Genomic DNA, 10780 nt, shown 5'->3' with positions numbered 1-10780 from the left:
TGCTGGGCTACTCCATGTCACGGCCTATGCCTAATGTCATCCTCAACCCTGTGGATGGGAAAGTCCCTGTTTGACTGCCATTGTCTTTGTGTGTCCTCGGAAGTATTTCTGACCACGCCCGAAGATCAGTAACTTCAGGCATCCTTTCAAAGAGAGCAGACTGGACGTGGGAGAAAGGTTTTCAGTGGCTGAATACGTGATGGATGATGAACTTGCATGCTTCCTTCCTGGTCCCCGTGGTCTCCAGGTTCCTTGGAACCGGGAGGCATCTTTTCTGTCCCCCCAGCACCTCGTGTCCACCTTAGACCATGTCGATCTCTGCGGGGCCAGTTAAAGGTCTTCGTAGGGCCCAGGCATTGATGCTTCAGTTACTGCCACCCCAGAGTAGAAGGCATGTTGAAATGCACCTGCTGCACACGTTTAAAACATTTTCCTTGGTGCAAATGAGAAAAGAAATGGATCCCTGAGTTTTGCTAGGACACATTGTTCACTTTGTCCTTGGGTTTCGAATTTTATTGTTTATATGGAACACTGTATAAAAAAACCCCAAACCTCCTGTATGCTTGGCAATGTGAAGAGAAACCTCTAAATAATTCACGAGTTAAAAAGGAAATCATAGGGGCACCTGGGTGGCTCAGTTGGTTAAGCATCCAGCTTTGGCTCAGGTCATGATCTCACAGTTCATGGGTTTGAGCCCCGCATCAGGCTCTGTGCTGACAGCTCGGAGCCTGGAGCCTGCTTCGGATTCTGTGTCTCCCTCTCCCTCTGCCCCTCCCCCACTCGCGGTCTGTCTCTCTCTCACTCAAAAATAAACATTAAAAAAAAAAAAGGAAATCATAATGTCAATGAGAAAATATTACAACTGAACAACAATGAAAACCCGCCTCCTTATCCTGGTGGGTGCAGCTAAGTCCCTATTGGGGGGGGGTAGATGCCCTTAAATGCACATTAATGAGCTAGATTTCTATTCAACAAATCAGAGGAAGAATAACAGAGTAAACCCAAAGAAAATGGGAAGAAGAGAATGAAAAAATAATAAAAATTAGTTAGAATCAATTCTGAGTATCAACAAACCAAAAGTTGACTCTCCAAAAATAAAAACAAATAGATAGGAGCACCCGGGTGGCTCAGTTTATTAAGCATCCGAATCTTGATGTTGGCTCAGGTCATGATCCCGGGGTTGTGGGATCGAGCCCCACATTGGGCTCTGCACTGAGCATGGAGCCTGCTTAAGATTCTCTCTCTCTCTCTCTCTCTCTCTCTCTCTCTCTCTGTTCCTCTCCCCAGCTCACGCACTTTCTCTCTCTCAAAATAAATAAATAAACTTAAAAAAAAACACAAATAGATAAAACTTCAATGATACCATTTATTATTTAAAAAGAAAATAGATATTTGCAAACGACATATCAGATAAAGGGTTAGTTTCCAAAATACATAAAGAACTTATCAAACTCAAGAGTCAAAAAACAAATAATCCAGTGAAGAAATGGGCAAAAGACATGAACAGACACTTCTCCAAAGAAGACATCCAGATGGCCAACTGACACATGAAAAAATGCTCCACATCACTCATCATCAGGAAAATACAAATCAAAACCACAATGAGATACCACCTCACACCTGTCAGAATGGCTCACGTTAACAACTCAGGCAACAACAGATGTTGGCGAGGATGCAGAGAAAGAGGATCCCTTTTGCACTGCTGGTGGGAATGCAAACTGGTACAGCCACTCTGGAAAACAGTATGGAGGTTCCTCAAAAAATTAAAAATAGCACATACTTTACGACCCAGCAATTGCACTGCTAGGCATTTATCCACAAGATACAGGGGTGCTGTTTCGAAGGGACACATGCACCCCCATGTTTATAGCAGCACTATCAACAACAGCCAAAGTATGGAAAGAGCCCAATGTCCATCGATGGATGAATGGATAAAGAAGATGTGGTATATATACAACGGAGTATTACTCGGCAATCAAAAAGAACGAAATCTTACCATTTGCAACTACGTGGATGGAACTGGAGGGTATTATGCTAAGTGAAATGAGTCAGTTAGAGAAAGACAAATATATGACTTCACTCATATGAGGGCTTTAAGACACAGAACAGATGAACGTAAGGGAAGGAAAGCAAAAATAATATAAAAGCAGGGAGGGGGACAAAACAGAAGAGACTCCTAAATATGGAGAACAAACTGAAGGTTACTGGAGGGGTTGTGGGAGGGGGGATGGGCTAAATGGTTCAGGGGCACTAAGGAATCTACTCCCGAAATCATTGTTGCACTCGATGCTAACTAATTTGGATGTAAATTTAAAAAAATAATAAAATTAAAAAAAATTAAATGAAAAGAAAATAGAAATTTTAGGAATGAAAAAAGGAGCAGTACAGATACTCTGGGGGTTAAAAATAAGAACACTGTGAGTCAGACTTATACCAACACATGTGAAAATTTAGAGGAAATAGACAATTTTCTGGGAAAACAGAACCTTCTGGAATCACCTAAGAGGACTACAATAAACCTGTATCCATTACATTACTGTGTCCGTTACATTATCCATTGCCGTATCCACTTGTGCCAGTAGCTTAACATCCAGCCAGTGGAGACTGCACAGGACCCCAATGATTTCCAGAGAAAATTCTAGCAAACCCAAGATAATCCTTGTATGGCTCCAGAAGATTAAAAAAAATGAGAGAAAACTGCCCATCTCTTTTGCTGAGGCTAGATTTACCTGGATGTGACACCAGAGAAGAAACTATAAGAAATAAAAACTATGTCCAATAGATTCAAAAATCCTACATAAAGTGTCATCGCATCAGCCGGGACTAAGGATGTAGAACATACGTGAAAATGGGTGGAGACCTCCTGCAGATGCCTTGGAACAGGGTGGGGAGGCAGCCCAGCAGGAGGTGGTGTCCACTTAAGGAGGGTGCCTGAGAGTCGGGGCCAGTGGTTCAGGAGATTCACTGCACACAGGGGATTGGGAAAATAAATGAATACACTGAGAACCAGGGGATCCATGTTTCTTACTATTAAGGAAAAGAGGTCCAAAATGGAAGAAAGGAATTGCTACGAAGAATCCCATGGAACTGACTTAGAATGGGAAAAGGATTAGAGTGCCTGGGTGGCTCAGTCAGTTGGGCGTCTGGCTCTTGATTCTGGCTCAGTCACGATCTCATGGTTTGTGTGTTCGAGCCCCGTGTGGGGCTCTGTGCTGACAGCTCAGAGCCTGGAGCCTGCTTCGGATTCTGGATCTCCCTCTCTCTCTACCCCTCCTCCTCCCTTGCTCATGCTCTGTCTCTGTGTCTCTCTCAAAAATAAACATTTTTAAAAATTAAAAAAAAAACACAAAAATAAAATAAAATAAAATAAAATAAAATAAAATAAAATAAAATAAAATAAAATAAAATAACTTGCAGGGCTCCTTCTGGAAGCTTTAGGGGAAGATCCATTTCTGTGCCCTTTCCAGCTTCTGGATGCTGCCTGCATCCTGGGCACAGGGTCCCTGCCTCCACCTTTAAAGTTACCAGCCTCTGTTTCCATCACACCTGGCTCTGACTCTGATCTCCTCCCGTAAGGATTCTTGTGATGACACCAGGCCCACCCTGGATAATCCGGGATGATCTCTCCATCTCAAAATCCTTAACTTCACGTCTGCAAAGTATCTTTATTCAAGGTTCCAGGGGTTTGGATGTGAATGTTTTGGGGGGGGGGGCATGATCACGTCTACCACATTTAATGATTTATGTTGAGTGAAAGAACAAGAAACATTTTCAAATGCTTTCCTAGACTTTGATTCCACCAGAAAAACCTGTTGATCAAGCAAAACTGGGTTTATTAGACCTCCTGCAGTAAAGGACAACACTGGCTTCCACAGAGTCTCAAATTAGGAAAATGAGGGATGGTATTTATAGGGTTTTAGGGCCCTGGCCGGGGGATTTTGAAGTGGGTCTTGCACAGCAAGGAACAGGTGGGGACTGGGCAGAGTTTCTGACATAAGAGCATTGGAATGGTGGGCCAGGGAGGTGGGGTTTGGAAGTGAGAGCTGAGGCATCATCTTATCTCCCAGGAGCAGGCATTTCCTGGAACAAGCAGTGTGGTGACTTTTGCCTGATCCCAGGATTGCTTAACCAAAGGATCCCGGTGGCTGCAGTTCTCACTCTTCACGCTATAAAAATAGTTCTTATTTTTTGAAGCGCCTCCTGCAGGCCAGACAGCTCGGTTACCTTTCAGCAACTAAACAACCCTAAAGGCAAGCATTTCAGCCTCACGTCAGTATAGTAATCCCCTTCTTGGATTCCGGGAGTCAAAAGCTCCTGCATAAAAATCAAGGCTCGTCCACCCACTTTCCAGGGGGGATATGGACAGGTGAATTCTCTGGGCCAGGCTCCATTTCTTCACCTGTAATATCGGGACGGTACTTCCTGCTCGGAGGATGAAGGCATGTATCCAGGGGCTCTGGGTGGGTGCACAGCGTGTGTCCGCGTGAATGCGGGGCCACGCACCCCGGCTGCCTGCAGGAGACCTGTTCACGCCTACCCTTCTGCCTTCATTATCAATAGTGCCTTGGTATGATTCTCAAAAGTGTTCTTCTGTAGATGATAAATTATACAGGCACAGATCAGTACAATGAAGCTATGGTCATTATTTCTACTCTGTAGGTGAAAAGGGGAAGGGGCAGAGAGGTTCGGTGCCCTGCTTCCAGGTCTGAGGGGGCAGAATTTGCCCAATTAAAGGTGCATTTGTAGGTCAAGTGCCATTCTTGCTGGGAGTGATGGGTCCCCCCCTCCCCCACGCCACACTTTGTGACTACGTATTTGTGTGATTTTTATATTAAATCCATCTTTCCTATTCGATCAGGAGCCCCGCACGAGTGCGAAAACTGTGTCTTCCTGACAGTACAGGGGTGCCCAGGACAGCTCTTGTCCTCCCCAGATGCTTGTCATTTGCATGCAAACGTTCAGCCTGCGGCCCGGTGAGTGTTCAAAAGAAAGGGTGTAACTTAAGAGGGGCAGCTCTCCCCTTAGAGACGGACCCAGCTTCAGAGGTGCCGCCCCAAAGTTCTGGGAGGGTCCACCACCCCGGCCCGGACACTCCATAGTAGACAAGAGCTGTCCCATCACCCACCAGCCGCCTCCCAGTGAGCACCCGGGAGTTGGCGAGCACCCGGCGTTGGTCGTTGGTCGCTGCGACCATCCTCCACCCGACGGGGCTCTGATAACCATCCACCCTCCACAGTCGGGTAGACACAGGAAGCAGGAGAAAAGCGCCCACACGCTGGGCTCTCTCGGGCGCGGTGTATGTGCCGGGCTGGGGCCTGACCCCAGTGTCCCCAGCAAACAGGATTTTTTCCTGTAATTACCATACCTTAGGCTTGGCCCTCACAAAGTTATCGCCGTGCAATCAGACGGGAGGTTTGGGCTCTGATAAAAGTGTCTCTCCTTAATAGTAACAGACGTTAAGGAATGCTTAATGCCTGGTCTTCCTTTGACTCCCAGGAGGAAATTAACCCGCATACGTATGCATTTATTTAGGCTAAGATAATAGACGGCTCTGGTATTGCAACTTCAACCACCGCGGAGAGTTTTTCAACAGTCTAAAATCTGAGCAGACCCCGTGACTCGGCAGTTTCCGTCCCCGACGGTCCGCTGCAGAAACGCTCCGGACCAGCAGGTGTGCGCGAGGGCGCCCCTTTTATCTTTTATTGGTAATAACAGGAAAAACTGGAAGAACCTCAGGTCCCTTAAGGGGGGAAGGGGCTAATGACCGAACATCAGGGTATATGCACACAATGGAGGGCCTCCCCGGGGCCAAAAATAAGGAGGCCCAGGGAAGACGACATCCCGGGCCGAGCGCAGAGAACAAAGCGAGCGTTGGCGCATTGATATTCATGGAACTGCCCCGATCAGGGCCTAGAAATGCAAATTCGCTGAATCTGTTACCTCCTCGGCAGTAACAAAAAAGATTGTATTCAGGTACCACTCGGTCACTTGAAAAACACACAGCATTGAAACGAACGGGAAGGTGGCAACCTTAAATCGGGGGGCGGAGGGGGGTGGGGGGGGCGCTTAGCTCGGCAGCCTTCCATCCGGGGCAAATGCGGGTGTAACCAACTCGGGAGCTTCCCGGGTTCAGTTAGGTGGTTTTTTGGTTTGGTTGTCGCTGTTGTTGTCGCTGTTGTTGTTTTTCCAGGGCTAGGCGGCTGCAGAAGGAAATTAAAATTACGATAAAAATTTCACCCAGGGGCGCCTGGGTGGCTCAGTCGGTTAGGCGTCGACTTCAGCTCAGGTCATGATTTCACGGTTTGTGGCTTCCAGCCCCGTGCCGGGTTTTGTGCTGACAGCTCGGAGCCTGGAGCCTGCTACTGATTCCGTCTGCCTCTCTCTCTGCCCCTTCCCTACTTGCGCGCTCTCTCTCTCAAAAATAAATAAACAGGGGCGCCTGGGTGGCTCAGTCGGTTAGGCGTCCGACTTCAGCTCAGGTCGCGATCTCGCGGTCCGTGAGTTCGAGCCCCGCGTCGGGCTCTGGGCTGACGGCTCGGAGCCTGGAGCCTGCTTCCATTCTGTGCCTCCCTCTCTCTCTCTGCCCCTCCCCCGTTCATGCTCTGTCTCTCTCTGTCTCAAAAATAAATAAAACGTTAAATAAATAAATAAATAAATAAACATTAAAATATGTGTATATATATATATATATACACACATATATATAAACACCCGTAGTAACTAACACCGTGAGCCTGAATCGCATGCCTTTGCAGCTCAATTGCCACCTTTGCTGAAATCTGGGCACCCAGCATTCTTTCCGTGGTCCACTTGTATTTCCCAGCTTTTCCTTAAGGCCGAAATAAAACTAGGAAGCTGTGGGCAGTGGGCAAAGCCCTGGAAGGTATTTGAATGAGATTCTCCCCAGGGGCTGTCAGCCAGTTCTGGATTTTTCCACTTGAACAGAATTGTTTTTCAAGATCTGACCATTGCTAGAAGGGTGGTTTCTCCCTTGCCCTAGTATGAATAAGTATGGAGTGCGTGACTGTTCCCGGGACTGAGGTGATCCCTAAGGACACAGTAGTGAACCACTTAACAGAGCCCCTCCCCGCCCCCCAGGGGCTCTTATGCTGCCGTGGAGGCCAGTGGGCGTGGGTGTTGACAGTGACCCAACAGGCAATAAGAACGTGACAAATAAAATACTGCAAATTGTAATAACTCAAATGCCTCCTGGGAGGCCCTCGAAACTCTCCTGTTGAAATGCCAGCCCATGACTGTCCCTGCCCCTCTCACCTGCCTATCCTTCTCCTGGGTTCTTGGCAGGTTCTGACACTATGTATCCGACTCTTTACTTACTGGGTTCATTCAGCCAAACCGGCGCTCCACAGGACAGGATTTTTAGTCCGTTCTGTTCACTGCTGAATCCCCAATGCCTGGAACAGCACTGGGCACGTAGGACGTGCTCCATAAATATTTGTGGAATGAATGCATGCAGAAGGGACAACTCGGGGCAGAGATAGGGAATCACAGGGTGAGGGACCTCGTGGACCCGGGCGGCTGGGGAAGGCCAGGTTGAGAAGGTGACAGATATGACTCAACGCCACTCTGAGAGTTAGTCAGGCCTTCTCCAGGGCCAGGGCCCCAGAAACGTGGGCTCTGAGCTCCCCACAAACTGACTCCCTCTTTAAGGTCACGGCTTCCCCTCTGGATGCTCCCCAAGGGCTTTGCAGACATTGCCTTTCACGTCTCCCTCGCCCAAACCCCAAGAGCTTGCGAATGTCATTTCTTTTCTAGATGTGTGGAAACTGAGGCATGGAGACTTTAGCTAAATTGCTAGTGAGGGCTGAAAATGGGGTTTGAATCCCTGCACACTCGATCAGTTCTGGGTATCATGGGGGCCAATTTCCCGGGTCCATGCAGACTTTTGCTGGCTTGGACCCCCACCAAGTCCCCTGACCTGCGTCCCCGAGTACAAGTGGACTGGATGAAGGAGAAAGAGATGTGGCGTTCAGACTGGGAGACAGCTGTCCAAGAGGCCCTCTTCTCCAGTGAAGGAGTCAGAACCACCTAGAAGTTCCACGAAATTGCTGGCTGGTGCCCCAGCTAACCTCTTGCTCCCTAATCCTGCTGTAAACCCTAACCCAGAGCTCCTGGAGAAGGGATTACACAGGCAGTGGGAAGCTATGCACCCTTTATGTGTTGTTTCAACCTTGTGTACTACAAACATATGTCTTTTTTTTTAATTATTTTTTCTTTAATGTTTATTTATTTTTGAGAGACAGAGCGCGAGCAGGGGAGGGGCAGAGAGAGAGGGAGACACAGAATCCAAAGCAGGCTCCAGGCTCCGAGCTGTCAGCACAGAGCCCGAGGCAGGGCTCGAACTCACAGACCGTGAGATCATGACCTGAGCCGAAGTCGGATGCTCGACTGGCTGAGCCACCCAGGCGCCCCTAAACATATGTCCTTTTGGTAATAATACCGATCATTCCAGTGTTTGATCGAAAGGAACATAATGTGGTTGTTAGTAAAAGGAAAAGTAGACAACACAGTGGGGGGGTTGGTAAAGGGTAAAAGATGTCATTTCATGTCAGTGGAGAGTTGGTTATTTGGAAAGGTAATGTTGAAAGACATCAAAAAAAAAAGAAAGAAAAGAAAAGACACTTTATTCATTAGTCCCAAAGAAAGGATAGGTTGGGCAAGTTTGTAAATGCGTGATGCAAAATCTCCCTAGGAAAATGGTAGGAAGAGAAGCGATCACAGAAACACCAGGAAGGGGAAGCGAAAGGCTGACCCATTTCACTCCAGAAGGATTTCAAATGTGAAATATTTCAGGCAGGAAGCAAGACGAGGGAACGATACATAGCGTGACTTGCTGTCTGCTCAGCTCCCGGCTGACGACAGAGGCCACCCCCAAAACCCTGCGAGCTCCACAACCTACACCGTCCGCCCAGCCTTCCCGCTGCAGACTGAATTTGGAGTTTTCTTCCCCTTCCTGTTTTTGTCCTTGCGTTTCCTGCGGAGGTACTGATGCCTCTTCTGCAGGTTTTAAAATCGCTATTGGGCAGGGCGCCTGGGTGGCTCAGTCGGTTAAGCGTCCGACTTGGGCTCGGGTCATGATCTCGCAGTTCGCGGGTTCGAGCCTCGCGTCGGGCGCTGTGCTGACGGCTCAGGCCCTGGAGCCTGCTTCGGATTCTGTGTCTCCCTCTCTCTCTGCCCCTCCCCTGCTCACACTTTGTCTCTGTCTCTCAAAAAAGTGAATAAACGTTAAAAAAAATGATAAAAAAAAATAAAATTGCTATAGGGGCACCTGGGTGGCTCAGTTGGTTAAGGTCTCAGCTCAGGTCATGATCTCAGGGATCGCGGGTTTGAGCCCCGAGTCTGGAAGTGTGGAGCCTGCTTGGAGTTCTCTCTCTCTCCTTCTCTCTCTGCTCCTTCCTCTCTCTCTCTCTCTCCCTCTGTCTCAAAATAAATAAGCTTAAAAAAAAATAAAATTGATAAAAATGCTATCATATGGATATCACATTTTTACATTGAGGTAAAATTCATATAACATAAAATCCACTATGTTAACGAGGTTAAAGTGTACGATTCTGTGGCGTGTAATACGTTCACAATGTGGGGCAACCGTCACCTCTGTCTAGTTCCAGAACATTCCGTCACCCTGAAACGGAACGCTGGGCCCGTTAAGCAGTCACCCTGTGGATTTGCCTATTCTGAATATTTCCTATAAATGGAATGATAGCACAAGTGACTGGCTTCTGCCACTCACTGTTATGTTGTTGAGGTGCATCCCTACCGTAGCCATTCTTCACGCTTCGTTTCCTTGGATGGATGTGCCACATTTTGTTTGTCCGTCCGCTGACGGTCATTTGGGTTGTTCCCACCTTTGGCTATTGTGCATAGTGCTGCTATGAACTTTTGTGTACACGTTTTTGTTTGAATGCCTGTTTTTATTTATTATTATTATTAATGTTTATTTCTTTTTAGAGAGAGACAGACAGACAGCGTGCGAGCCGGGAAGGGGCAGAGAAAGGAGAGGGAGGGAGACACAGAATCCGAAGCAGGCTCCAGACTCTGAATTGTCAGCACAGAGCCCGACGTGGGGCTCGAACCCAAGAACGGTGAGATCATGACCCGAGCCAAAGTCAGACGCTCACCCGGCTGAGGCCCGCCCCCCCCCACAGGCCCCTGAATGCCTGTTTGTAATTCTTTGGGGTATATACCTAAAAGCGGAATCGCTGACTCCCATGGTGGTTCCGTGTTTGACTTTTTCAGGAGCCTCCAAGCTTTTCCACGGTGGCTGCAGTGTTCTGCGTTCCCACCAGCAGCAAGGAGGGTCCCGAAGTGTCCCGTCCTCACCACCCTGGGGGACGCGTGCAAAGTCGTTGAAAACGTTTTTCTTAGCAACGATCTGCCTTACTAGTGTCTGTGTTCCTATGTGTGGCTTTGCCACAGAAGCACGTAGGGCCTTGATAGAGTTCGGAACGTGCCGCCCCAAAATACGCTGCTTTGGCCTATTGATTCTTTTGAGCTGTTGGCACTTAGAGAATCAGATGCAGGCAGGGCTCCCTGACCTCCCCCTTCCTACCTGAAAACAGGCCGTGAAATTTCCCATAAGGAAGGTACCGTCCCTGTACTAGGAAGAGGAGAACATTCCGGAGGCTAGGAATCAGTGCCGAAGTGGATCTGTTCAAACAAGCCTACTAACATCGGCTTATCTTCTGCGGGCCCCTCCTCCCCGTGTACCTCCCAGCGACTTCCTGCAGCTGGCTGGCTCGAACCTCTTTGTCTTGTCATCTGT

General features: G+C 48.1%; 1 long non-coding RNA gene across 1 annotated transcript; it reads right to left on the bottom strand.

Moving 5' to 3' along the window:
- Positions 1–3810: 3810 nt before the first annotated feature.
- Positions 3811–6221, bottom strand: LOC109498544. The gene is made up of 2 exons (XR_002155364.3): positions 5366–6221; positions 3811–4590 (listed from the first exon to the last, which is right to left on the bottom strand). It is a non-coding gene; the product is annotated as an uncharacterized LOC109498544 (long non-coding RNA).
- Between the last annotated feature and the right edge of the window lie 4559 nt (positions 6222–10780).

The sequence above is a fragment of the Felis catus genome, chromosome A3, assembly GCF_018350175.1.
Source record: "Felis catus isolate Fca126 chromosome A3, F.catus_Fca126_mat1.0, whole genome shotgun sequence".
Classification (NCBI taxonomy): Eukaryota; Metazoa; Chordata; class Mammalia; order Carnivora; family Felidae; genus Felis; species Felis catus.
The sequence above is the reverse complement of the archived record's forward strand: the minus strand, read 5'-3'. Positions and strand labels throughout refer to the sequence as shown.